This window comes from Phascolarctos cinereus, unplaced genomic scaffold (assembly GCF_003287225.1).
Source record: "Phascolarctos cinereus isolate Bilbo 61053 unplaced genomic scaffold, phaCin_HiC Scaffold_2;HRSCAF=192, whole genome shotgun sequence".
NCBI lineage: Eukaryota > Metazoa > Chordata > Mammalia > Diprotodontia > Phascolarctidae > Phascolarctos > Phascolarctos cinereus.
In genome coordinates, this window is record NW_027555625.1 from 110,400,894 (window position 1) to 110,415,016 (window position 14,123).

Here is a 14,123-nt window from a genome sequence, read left to right on the forward strand (position 1 = left end):
TAGTTTAGCTAATAAAGTAATTTTCAGACGACAATGAAAAACTATTAAACTCTTTTATATTAGGGACTGATAGATCCAGAATTTGTAAATAGGAAGTCCTTTCTCCCCAGTCCTTCCCATTTTGCCTGCGATGCATTTTATCACTCTGCTAATAAAGCAGAAATACTATTGCCTAGAGCTCAATTTATTTTGTAAGTTAGATTCTGAGGTTCTTAAGAAAGTTTGTGGGGGGGCGGAGCCAAGATGGCGGAGTGAAAGCAGTGACTTGCTTGAGCTCTCCTCCAAACCCTTCCAAATACTCATAAAAAATGGCTCTAAACAAATTCTGAAGCAGCAGAACCCACAAAAAGACAGAGTGAAACAAATTTCCAGCCCAAGAAAACCTGGATGATTGACCAGAAAGGTGTATTGCACCGGGCTGGGAGCGCAGTGCAGGGCGGCGTGGGTGTGCAGGCCTCAGCAAACCTGGAGCAGGCCTCAGAGGACTGAATTGCAGGCAGCTGTGGCGGTTTCCAGACTCCTCAATCCACAAATGCCAAAGACAACTTAGAAGGTCAGTGGGAAAAGTCTGTTTCTGTCAGTGCTGAGAGAGGAAGGCGGGGTTTCAGCTCCATTCCCCAAGAGTGTCCCTGGGGGGGGGCAATTGCTTCCCGAGCTTCCCGGCCCACAGACTGAGGGGGAATCCAGTGGCTGATCAGAGAAGGATTGCAGGGATCTCTTTGCCAGTGCTGAGGCAGGAATCTCTTGCTTTGCCCATGTTTGGATCTGGGTCACAGTTCTGGGCGGAGGTGCTGGGGTGAGAAGGAGCGCTGGCATGGTGGAGCTTGTAGTGGCTGTGGAAAGGAACCCTTCCTCACAGTTACAGGACAGAAAGGAATACTTGTGGTCACAGGCCAGGAAAGGAGTAAACACCTTGACCCTTATCACACTACCTTGGAAGAACTGAAAATTTACACGTCCCTACAAGTATCTCTGAAAACAGCTATACAAACCCCTGAAGCTTGGGACAATACATTTTCCACATTGGAAGCAGACTCTTACCTTAACAAAGAGTTTAAAACTCAAGTAATTGGCTGGGATCATGAGCAAGCAGCGCAAAAAGAGTCAGACTATAGATCTTACTTTGGTGAAAAAGAAGATCAAAAATACAACCAGAAGAAGACAACAAAGTCAAAGCTCCTACATCCAAAGCCTCAAAGAAAAATATGAATCAGTCCCAGGCCTTGGAAGAGCTCAAAAGGGATTTTGAGAAGCAAGTAAGGGAAGTAGAGGAAAAACTGAGAGTGATGCAAGAAAATCATGAAAAACAAGTCAACAGCTTGCTAAAGGAGACCCAAAAAAATACTGAAGAAAATAACACCTTAAAAAATAGCCTAACCCAAATGGCAAAAGAGGTCCAAAAAGCCAATGAGGAGAAAATGCCCTAAAAAGCAAAAATTGGCCAAATGGAAAAGGAAGTCCAAAAGCTTACTGAAGAAAATACTTCCTTAAAAATTAGAATAGAGCAATTGGAAGATAGTGACTTTATGAGAAATCAAGACACAGTAGAAACAAATCCAAAAGAATGAAAAATTAGAAAACAATGTGAAATATCTCATTGGAAAAACAACTGACCTGGAAAATAGATCCAGGAGAGAGAATTTAAAAATTATTGGACTATCTGAAAGCCATGATCAAAAAAAGAGCCTAGACATCATCTTTCAAGAAATTATCAAGGAAAACTGCCCTGATATAGTAGAACCAGAGGGCAAAATAGAAATTGAAAGAATCCACAGATCTCCTCCTGAAAGAGATCCCAAAGGAAAACTGCTAGGAATATTATAGCCAAATTCCAGAGTTCCCAGGTCAAGGAGAAAATATTACAAGCTGCCAGAAGGAAACAATTCAAGTACTGTGGAAACACAATCAGGATAACACAAGATTTAGCAGCTTCTACATTAAAGGACCGCAGGGCATGGAATATAATATTCTGGAGGGCAAAGGAGATAGGATTACAACCAAGAATCACCTACCCAGCAAAACTGAGTATAATCCTTCAGGGGAAAAAATGGTCATTCAGTGAAATAGAGGACTTTCAAGCATTCTTGATGAAAAGACCAGAGCTGAATAGAAAATTTGACTTTCAAATACAGGACTCAAGTGGAACATGAAGAGGTAAACAGGAAAGAGAAATCATAAGAGACTTATTAAGATTGAACTGTTTACATTCCTGCATGGAAAGATGATATTTATAACTCATGAGACCTTTGTCAGTATTAGGGTAGTTGGAGGAAAAAAATTATATGTATGTATATGTAGATAGATAGATAGAGGGCACAGGGTGAGTTGAAGATTAAGGGGTCATATCTGGAGAATAAAATTAAGGAAAGAGAGGATTATACTTGGAGAAGAAGAAAGGGAGAGGTAGAATGGGGTAAATTATCTCACAAAAAAAAAACAGAAGAAAAGTCTCTTACAGTAGAGGGGAAACGGGGGAAGGTGAGAGGGAATGAGTGAATCTTATTCTCATAGGATTTGGCTTAAGGAGGGAATAACATACACATTCAATTGGGTATGGAAATCTGTCTTACCCTACAGGAAAATAGGGGGAGAAGGGGACAAGAGAGCAGGGGGATGATAGAGAGGAGGGCAGATTGGGAAAGGGGTAATCAGAAGTAAATACTTCTGAGGAGGGACAGGGTCAAAAGAAAGAATAGAATAAATGGGAGGGCAGGATAGGATTAAGGGAAATAGAGTTAGTTTTTCACAACATGTCTACTATGGAAGTGTTTTGCATAACTGCACATGTACAACCTATATTGAGTTACTTGTGTTTTCAATGAGGGTGGGTGGGGAGGGAGGAAGAGAGAAAATTTGAAGCCTAAAGTTTTAAAAACATATGTTTAAAAAAAAGTTTTCACATGCTACTGGGAAATAAGAAATACAGGAAATGGGGTACAGAAGTCTATTCTGCCCTACAGGAAAATAGAAGGGGAAGGGGATAAGAGAAGGGGAGAGAGAGAGAAGAGAGGACAGACTAGGGGAAGGGATATTCAGAATGCATGCCATCTTGGGGTGGGGGGAGGGGAGAGATGGGGTGAAAATTTGGAATTCAAAAACTTGTGGGAGTGAATGTTGAGAACTAAAAATAAATAAATTTATATTAAAAAAAGAAAGTTTGTATATTTTCAAAATTTTTATCACATAGTGTTTAGTTCAGCACATTTTCTTAAGGGCATTGTCCCTTTTTATGTGATATAGTAAGTAACTTAGAGTAATGTCTTTACTTCATAAGATAACAGGACCTAGATTGAATTCACAGGTAGAAAATTGAAAATTCCAAACTTTAAGAAGAGGAATATTTCCATGGAAGCAATCTATTTACTGGATGATATTGGAAACCACAGGAGAGGTTTCTTAGCCTCCCTGGCTCAGAATTTCCTCATCTTCTCATTAGGGAGTTAGACTGGATGTCTTTTGAGATCCATATTTAAAGTTATAGCACTATAAAAAAACTGAAATGACACAACATATTGAGAATCATTGAGAAGAGATATTTCTGTGGCTCTCTAACCATATAGTACTTCTGCTCTGTATAACCACAGTACATTTTATAAAGGCAGGAACCTTGGGAGACTGCTCAGTTCTGCAAAGGACTGCTCCTTTTACCCAAGGTACCTCGTGTCATACCACGGTTACTATTCTGTCTCAGACCCCTTAACTCTCAGTTGTTTACCTTTTTCAAACTCTTTCAGGATCCTGCTGCTAGAGAAGAAAGCCATCTGATAATTTAAATTTATATGAAAATATTAGTAACAAGGTAGATTAATATTAGGAGTTTTTAAGGCTAGAAGGATACTACAGAGATTCTTTATCACTTCCACTTTAAAATATGCATTTAAAAAAATCATTCAGAAGAGGACAGTGCTTAAGATAAATGACCTCTTAAATGGATCATAGGATTATCTTCAACACCACATACACAGGCACACATACTGTAACAAATTCAGTGACCACTGAGTAAACTACTATGTGCCAGGCATTGTGCTAGAGCTGGACGCTGCAGTTTCAAAAACAAGTTTGAACTAAGCAAACTCAGGTGGTGGTTGTACAGATGCTGTAGTTAGGAAAGTACTTTTGGTCAGAGATAACAAAACTCGGCGCCCATCGATTCGAGGGGCAAAGGGAACTTCCTAACTGCCTAAAGCATAATTAAAGTCAGTTATTACTTCTACAGCAACATATATTCCAATTTATCATCTGACCTTCTGGACTACTTTACCTCTCTATATTCCCAGTTTCTCATCTCTAAACCCTAGACTGCTTCCCCTTTTCTTCTGGGCCTGGAGCTAGTTGCCCAAGCCCTAGCCTGCCGGAGTTGGTTGCTAGGAGACGAGACGCTGGGAGGGCGGGGGACGCTGCACTGCGACAAGCCCGGGCGTGGACCGGAGCGGGAGGGAGAGGGGGGGAGGAGTGGAGGAGGAGGAGGAGGAAGGGGGGGAGGGAAGGAACAGGGGAAGGGAAGGAACAGGGGAAGGGAACGGCGAGGCAGCTGCATGGACCCCGACGCGTCCCACTCCCTCCCTCCCTCCGAGGAGCACCTCGCCTATTGGTCCGTCTGTTGCTCTTCTGGCCTGCGATTGGCGAGGCTCTGTTCGGCCTAGTTCCTCGGTCCCACCTTCGCTCCGCTGTCTTCCAGTGGGGCCGGCCGCCGGCTTCTGCTTTGGGCTCGGGGCACTGTGAGCTGCGGGCTGGGCGGCCGAGAGCTTCATGGCGCGTGTGCGGGGCGCCCCGGCTGCAGCAGGTGACGGAGGCGCGGCGGCGGCGGGGCCGGCCCTGGGCAGGTGAGTGAGCGAGAGAGCCGGCGGCGGCGGGGCCGTGCGCATCTCCGCATTCCGGACCGGTTCCCGCCCCTCGACCCCGCTCGGGGCCAAGGAATCCGGGTCCTTCGCCGCGCTCGGCTCCGTATTTCTCGCCGGGCGACGGGCTTCGCGGCCTGCCTGAGGACACTAGTCCCTGGCTGAGGGACGCCCTTCGCCGCCTCCTGCTCCAGACGGACGGAAGGAGGCCGAGGTAACCGGCTCCGGCGTCCCCGAGGTGGCCGCCCCTTTTGTCCCCGGCCCCGCCCTCGGCCCTGGGGGTGATGCCCTCCGGGGCGCGGGGCGGCTCCCGTGGGGGATGGGGGGGCTGGAGGAGTGTTAGGAGAGGCAGAGCCGCGGGCGAGCGGGGTACCCGCCCTAGGGAGGGGCACTCTGCCTCCCTCCGGGGAGGAAAGGTAGTGGGGGTGCTGGTGCGCGTCCTGCCACACCTCCTCCCTCCCGGAGCAGCCCCTGCCCCCGACAGAGGAGAAAGACGAGCCCTCTGCAGGAGGAGGACGGAGGACAAGGGGCTGGACACTCGCGGGTGGGACTGAGCTGCCCACTCACCCATGGGGCTTGTTGGCCGAGAGCGTGCCCTGCTCCTGGGATTTCACCGAAACCCCTTAGAGCCTCGGAACCGCTCGGGGACTGTCGGTCACGAAATCTTCGAGTGACTCCTTAGTTAAGCTGTCTCATTCTGTTCCAGCGTCTGCTGGATTTTTTTGGGGGGGAGGCTTATTCATTCAGGGTTACACAGCGTGGCATCTCATCTAAAGAGGGTGTTGTTGGATATTACTTTAGTTGTAGAAGAAGCAGAGTTGGTTGTCTATGCACGGTATGATCTTTAAAGAAAATGTAAGCATCTGTTTAATTAAAATATTCATAAGCCGGTATTACCTATAACCACATGCGTATGTAGAGTAACATGTTACTCTTTCATCATCCCATGAGTTCTGAATATTTTTTTCCTAACAGTAAGAATTCATTACTATTAATGTTTTAAAAGCTTTGAGTGTATTGCAGTGTTTTTCAAATTTAAAAAAAGTCATCGAGAAAGATAAAAGAAGATAGAAGGTGCAATTTATTCGTTTTCTTTGCAAGCAGGACCGATCATAAGGTACTATTTAATGTGCATTTGAAATTCTTCAAGATTAGCAGCATAGTGGATCAAGCCCTCTCACACATACAGACTTCGTCATCCTGGGCAAATTAACCTCATAGCACTTTAGACAAATGTGTAAGACTGTAAATTTTAGGTTCACTATACCAGTTAAGTCAGAGGTCCAGCCCCATCTTTGAAATCTTTTAAGCCTGACAGTGGGACACTGATCTTACTTAAGAGTATGCAGTCAAATTCCAATTTCTACATTCATCTCCCTCTCACACATCCCTTCACCCCCTTTAGCAAAAGTGTCCATTTGGTTTTTGCTGAGTTAGTTCCAAAGGGTCTTTTCTGCCCTAGTGAATCACCAGCAACCTAAATGAATTTTGGTTGAGGTTCTCAGAGATCCTTAAACCTGCATTAGGAATTGAAAATAACCCTAGTTTTTGAGGCTTCTGGACTACTTACGAGTGTATCACATCAAAGCCCTTGTATCTATCCTTAGAGCTAAGTGGGAAAGCAGTTGTATTCTTGGAAAGATGAAGCTATATAGCCAAGGCAGTATAAGTGTGGTGTTGACTTTCATTTTGAGATTGCCTTGTTTGTTTCCAAATACCCAAAGGTAATATAATTTTTTTAAATTTAATTATGCACTATATATGCAAGACCATTAAATAGTTATAACACTAGTTTGCATTCTACATGAACCTTTCCTCATCCCCTCAATTGCTAGTGCTCTCCCTCTCAAAAACTACTTTTTGCTAAACTACCATGCACTTATTGTACATGTTCTCTATAGATTTACTTTATATATTTATGCATATACTTGTCTCCTGCTTAGAATGTAAGCTCTTTAAAAGTGGGAACTGTTTAATTGTATTTGAATCCTCATAGCCTGGTACATAGGTGCTTAATAAACGTTCGTTCAGTGTTTGTGTTAAACTGACTTGATGTTCTTGTGGTAATGTAGGATTGAAAGAAATGATTCTTTACAAAATAACCCTAGTTAATAATGGGCTAAAGTTCAAAATGCTTGGCTTAGTTTTTAGATTGCTTAATAGAGGCATTGTTTCATCTCAGGTTATCTCAGGTATTTACATTCTTAAATCTCATCAATTTGAAAATTACCAATGCAGCACATATATCTTTACTAAGAAGCCAAGGAGTCATAGGAATGAGGATGGGGCCTGTGATTTCATTGGTATAGGAACTCCTTGGTTTTTTTCCTTTTATATATTTACATAGGAAGGTTAAAAAGTATATTTTGATTATCCATTTCGCTAGTCCTGATTCTTGTCTGTTCATTAGTTGTTTCACATAACTAAGTGTATGCTTGGATTTAGTTAGAAGAACTTTAACACCAGCGGTGTCTATTAGTTCAGTTTTGATGTTAAGATGAAATGAGGCGCTGACAATTCATTGATCATTTAACAGAGGAGCTTGCAATACGAGAATATGGTAGTACTTAGCTTTTCTGGACATCCGCTCTCCACCTTGTCTCCATCTGGAAATGCATTGGTTAAGTAGGTCATCAAGGTATGATAATCCGATGGTCTTAGGCACCCAGGAAGGAGTAAGGGAGTAAGCATTTTTATACATGGTGCTTACTGTGTGCCAGGCACCTTGCTAAGTGCTTCACAGTTATTATCTCATTTGATTCTCTGGACAACCCTGAGAGGTAGGTGCTATTATCCCATTTTACAGATGAGGAAAATGAGGCTCACAAGTTAAGTGAGTTGCCCAGGGTTATGCAGCTAGTGTCTGAGGCCAGATTTGAATTCAAACCCTTTTTGATTCCAGGCTCAGTGCTCTCTCTCTATCCCCTGAGCCACCTAACTGCTCAGACCTATCAAGTCTGAAAGGCCTAGACTCCAAGTGACCAGGACTTTTTATGCCTCAGATTGCCAGGAAGCTGACTGCCCCAGAGTCAATCAGGTTCTGATGGCCGTTTTGTCCTATCCTAAGAAGATTGTAGAATAATTGGTGAGTAGACCACTTACAGTTTTTAATGTTATTATTATATAGGACTCAAATTTAGTGCCAGATGGTTGTCTGGCATATCTTTTAATTAGGGGCTATAAGAAGTAACATAGTAGTTTAAAAACAGATGGGTTTTGAAAATCTGAGTATGAATTTTGGCTCTACCAATTTACCACCTGTGTGATCTTGGGCCACTTAACTTTACTCAATCTCATTTTTGTCATCTGTACAATGTACTAAAAAACTTCCAAAGTCTGTTCCAGTTCTAAATCTATAATCACATAAACTTGAATGAATAGGTGTGTATGTGTGTGTGTGTGTATATATATATATATATATATATATATATATATATATATATACACATAAAACAGCATATTTCAAATATCAGTTATGTTGGTATAACTTTTGTTTTAATATATAGAGATTTCTTTTAGAAAGTATATAAATCCTCTTCAGCTTTATGAGAATGAAAGGCATTTCACAATTGATAAGTATGTGAACCAGTTATAGACAGGCAGTTCTCAAGAATCCAGGCTGTTTAAAGACAAATGAAAAAAAGTCCCTAATTATTCAAGAAATGCAAAGTAAAGCACCTCTAAGGTTCCACCTTACATCCATCAGGTTGAAAAATTTGACAGAAATGGAAAATGACTAAATTTGCAAGGGGCTTCTGGAAAACCGACACATTAATATTGGAGGAGCTATGAATTGGCATAGTTATTATGGAAAGGTCTTTGGAACTGTGTCCCAGTGTTACCAAACTGCATCCTCTTAGACCCAGCAATAAAAATTTTAGGCCTGTACTCCAAAGCGATTAAAGAAGAAAAGGACACTTATTAAGTATTAATGACTTTTAATAAATGCTTGCTTATTGATACCGTTTTTTTTTGGAGGGGAGAGTCATCTTTGCCAATTCTCAGCATGTGACACGAAACCTCAACTTTTTAAGTTTGCATTTTTCATATTGGTGATTTGGAGCATATTTTCACATAGTCATAGTTTGCAATTCTTTTGAAAATTGTTCCTATAGGGGCCAATAAGTGGTGCAGTGGATAAGAGGACCGGCCCTGAAGTCAGGAGGACCTGAGTTCAAATGCAGACTCAGACTGAACACTTGACACTTACTAGCTGTGTGACCCAGGGAAAATCACTTAACCCCAATTGAAGAAAGAAAGAAAGAAAGAAAGAAAGAAAGAAAGAAAGAAAGAAAGAAAGAAAGAAAGAAAGAAAGAAAGAAAGAAAGAAAGAAAGAAAGAAAGAAAGAAAGAAAGAAAGAAGGAAGAAGGAAAGAAAGAAAGAGGGAAAGAAAGAAGATTGTTCCTATCCTTTGACTGCCTACTGAGGAATAGCTCTTGGTTTTAATTCCCTTTTATATTTTGGTTTATCATATTGTTATCACATACATTTAAAGCAGAATTTTTATCCCAGTTAGGTTTCTCTTAATTTCATGGGAGTTTATTTCATGGGAAGTGGGAAAGAAAATGATCATGAAAAGGACAGGGGATAGAAATGTATTGCATGATCAAGAGGTCAGGAAAAGAGTGCAATAGAACAGAAAAGGGGGAAGGGAGCAAGATCCACAAGACAATAATATAGAATATTTAAAAGGAGGAATACAGAATAGAAACTTGAGAAGCTTTAAATCCATAAGGAACACTGAGACCAGAAATAAATTAAGCTTAAGGACCATGAATCGAAGAATAAGAATGTAGAATTATCAGAGGAAGGCAATTAATGAAGAGAATGAGGTAAAGAAATTTAGAAAAAGATGCAAAAATGTTTCTTCTTTCACAACGTGACTCATACGGAAATAGGTTTTACATGATTGCGCTCATTTCTTATGGAGTAGGGAGGGTAGGGCAGCAGAAAATTTGGAACTCAAAATTTTATGAAAAATGAATTTTAATAATTGTTTTTATATATAATTGGAAAAATTACTATTAAAGATTAGATAAAGAAAAAGATTAAAAAAACTTAAATGGAGAAAGGGAGGTTTTGTTTAATTACTTAACAGGAAAAAAAACAGCAAGAATTACATAACTAGACAAAAGAAGAAAGAAAAGGGAATTACTAAGTTTAAGTAAAACTCCAAAACTAGGGAACGAGTTGACAAATGGGGTGGGGGAATGGCTTCAGAATGAGAAGAAGAGAACTCTGGGGAAAGGTTTACCTTCAAGTACATTAAGTGAACACAACTGAAGAGACAAAATACAATCTTTAAAGAGAAGGAGGGAAATGAAGCATAATTTAGGGGGGGGATATTAAAGACAAATGGGGAAAGATTATAAACCTCTCATAATTTTGAATAGTATATCAAAAGAGAATGACAGATTGGATAAGAAATCAAAACTTTGCAATCTGTTACTTATAAGAAACATTCTTAAAAAGCAAAGACATACACAGAATAAAAATCAGGGACTGAAACAAAATTTATCAGACAAAGCAAAAATAAATTTATAATATAGATAGAACTAAACAAGGAAATAATATTATGCTGAAAGCAACCAGAGGCAACAAACCAATATCAGTATTAAATATATTTTCCAAATATCTTAGTTATAATGGAAATATTAACTGAATTATGAGAAGACATAGGCAACAATATAATAACAGGAGACTTTAATGTCACTCTCTCAGTTTTAGACAAATCTGACAAAAAGATTAAAGGAGAAAGTTCACATTGTTATGGAATTGAACGGTTCAATTCAACAGTTGCTGGATAAACTTTTTTTTTTTGCCTTGTGAAATCAAGAATTCTCCATCTGGTGGAGATGAGGAGCAGGATGTGATACCTGTAGGTCATATTGAAATAATGATGATGATAATAATAACTAACATTTACATAGCACCTATTACATGCCAGACACTGTGCTGAGCGCTTCACAATTACTGTCTTATTTGATCCTCACAAAAACCCTGGGATAGGTGCATTATCCCCATTTTACTGAAGAAGCTGAGTCAAATAGAGGTGAAGTAACTTGCCCAGAGTCATTCAGCTAGTAAATATCTGAAGCAAGTTTTGAACTCGGGTCTTCTAGACTTAAGGCCTGGTGTCCTATCCACTGCTCCACCCAGCTAAAAAGTTGGAGAAGGTAGAAAAGTAAAATACGATTTTAAATTAAATGTTGCTACTATTTAAGCATGACTACTTCAGTAGCAGTGTGGGACTAACACATAAAAAGTAAAAATTCAGTACTTAAAAATAAAAAAAAAATCTTCCCTCTAACTGTACTTGTGAAGTATGGTTTTGAACTTTTTACAACATCTTTTTACATTCTGGTCTAGTATTCATTTGGAATTTGTATTGTGCCATAGGTATAATTGTTAGACTAAACGTTTTCCCATAAGTTCTTGTTAAATAGGTTCCCCAGCTAATTTATATTCTTAGTGTTATCTAACAGTGGGCTACTATCTTGGGTTGCTTCTGGATCTAACAAATGCCTATTGGTTCTTGTTTATCCAGTCTGATCCGCTGACCTACTCTACTGTTGTTTTGTTATTGTTAGTCGTTTTTCAGTCATATCTGACTCTTCATGTTTTCTTGACAGAGATCCTGGAGTGGTTGGCCATTTCCTCCTCCAGCTCATTTTAAAGATGAGGAAACTGAGGCAAACAAAGTTAAGTGACTTGCCCAGGGTCACATAGTTGATAAGTGTCTGAGGCCAGATTTGAACTCAAGAAGAGCAAGTCGTCTTAACTCCAGGCCCGATGCTCTATCCATTGTGTCACCTAGCTGCCCTTCTATTATTTAACCAATACCAAATAGATTTGATTACCTTTTTATAGTATAGTCCTTTTTTCATTATTTCTCTTGTGTACCATATCTTTTAGTCCTTTAAATTTTTTCCATTTTTAAAAAATAATTAATTAATTTTTGGTTTTCAGCATTTACGTCCATAAGATTTTGAGTTTTGGGGGCAGCTAGGTGGGGCAGTGGATAGAACACCAGCCCTGGATTCAGGAGGACCTGAATTCAAATGCAGCCTCAGACACATAATACTCACTAGCTGTGAGAGAGAGAAAGAGAGATTTACGTTTTCTCCCTCTCCCTCTCCTCCCCGCCCCACAACATGCTAAATAAATTTTTATAACTATGTCTAGTTTCATTCAGTGATTAGCAATTGAAGTGATATAGCACATTCTCTTTTTCACATGAATCTTGGATCTCATTGATTCAGGACTAATCTTCAGTGATGCAAATTGTAACCCAGCCATGTCCTCACAAATGGCTTCCCAGAACTTTGCTACAGGGGCTCCTTCCTCCCAAGTTGCTGGGGTCCTTCATTGCTTTCTCCCAGCATTAAAAGTGATACCAGCACTTTAACCATCTCCCTTCTATTCCTTTCTCTGAGAATATGACTGGCCATGTCATATTTTCTGTTTGAACAGACCTTGGGCCTTCACATAGCCTCTGTTTGCCTCCTCAACTGTGAAATGAGGATAATAACAGCACCTATCTTGCAGAATTATTGTGTGTAAAGCCCTTTTACCTTTCTGTTATACTATTCTTTGATGACATTCTTTACTGTTGTGAGATACTCTCTGTTGTTTATGTATTACAGCCTGCTCACACCCACCTTTTCATTACCCTCTGTGTGATGCACTTTTTTTGATTCTCAGGAGTTAGTGTCATCTGAGGTCTTGAGGCCATACAAGCAAGATTCATAAAATGTTTGTGTTGAAAAGACAGACCTTTATTGTTATGGAAGCTTGAAGTCAATAAAAGTGCCTTTCAGTTTCCCAGAAGTGAGCCAACTAACTTTAACCCTTCCTCCTTTCCAATTCTGGGTTCATTTCATTTGCCATCTCTATTGCCTGACCCAGATGGAGAAGCTCTGTAGGGTGTCTATTCAGATTTGTGTTGAAATCTAGACAACAGTAACTTTTATTCATTTGGGCTTTCCTCTGTGGATGGGCAAAATGAACTCCTTCAAATATATAAAGTTATAAAGCTTTTGCATAAATAGAATTGATGCAGATAGAATAAGAGAAAATTAAGTGGGGAAAAGAAATCTTCCAGAAACCTCTACAGTATCTTGGAGATTAATGCAGTCAGCCCCTTATCATCTGCAAATAGGAGTACCTTGAATACCTCACCATCCAAGAGTGAACACTTTTGGGTAGCATACATCTCCCTGTTTTATTCTCACTTGATTATTAGAAGGTCATTTGATAGTTTTATTTCTATTATATCTTCCAGGAAATCTCAAATGATCTTGATATATAGATGTAAGACACAGTGTTGTAAAAAAAAGAAAAAAAAAACAACTGTATAAAGCAACATTTATACTAAATTGAGTGCATTTTCGTAATTAACAAACCATAGGCACAATGGGATCTTATATTGGCTACGTTTCTCAGACAGTTGTGAGATGGCAAAGATGTGGTCCTTTATTGAATATAATTTGGAAAAGCCTTCTTGTTCCCTGCTAATACCTTCATCAGGGATGTCCTCAATTTGTGTATAGCTGTTCCTCATAAAGATTTTGTGTAAGAGAGAAAGGAGGCATACAGGCACGTAGTTGTTGATATACTCTTATTTCTCTTTTTTTGGAGAAATCAGTAAGGTCTGAGATTTTTTTTCTAAGTCTTTAGCCCCTTCGTGTTTTTAAGTTAACAGTTAAATCCCTTGGTGCCCTCAAAATTGTACCCCCTCATCACATATCACTTTTGTACATGTTTGATCCAATCCAGTTGCTTTTCCTGTTTTTGTTCTCTTCGATGCCATTTCTATTTCCTTTTTAAGCACCTGCAGAACTGTAATGTTAGGATCCAAGTATAGTGATTACACCAGGGATGGGCAACCTGCAGCCGGAGTTTGAATTCAGTCAGCGAGCTTCGCTTGAAGACCTAGAGGGACACATGATGGAGGCCTTGGTGGAGAAAATGGTTATAACTTTTATGAATCTTTGCTGTTTTTCTTCAATGGGGAGTTCTTTTGGAATGCCCTTGGGATAGAAACCTTTGCTTATGCAACTAGGTAGTACAGTGGATGGAGTGCTTGGCCAGAAGTCAGGAAGACCTGAGTTCAAATTTAGCCTCAGACACTTACTAGCTGTGTAACCTCGAGCTAGTCACTTAATCTTTGTTTGCCTCAGTTTCCTCAACTATAAAATGAGGATAATAATAACACCTATCTCTCAGGGTTGTTGTGAGGATCAAATGAGATAACATGAGTAAAGCACTTAGCATGGTGCCTG

At 40.1% G+C, this 14,123-nt stretch overlaps 1 protein-coding gene across 1 annotated transcript in view; it reads left to right on the forward strand.

The window, feature by feature from the left end:
* Positions 1–4,951: 4,951 nt before the first annotated feature.
* SANBR (SANT and BTB domain regulator of CSR) overlaps positions 4,952–14,123 on the forward strand; it is a 64,772-nt gene continuing 55,600 nt past the window's right edge. Inside the window, 1 exon segment of the mRNA XM_020985496.2 lies at positions 4,952–5,052. The gene's annotated coding sequence lies outside the window, so the exon portion shown is untranslated.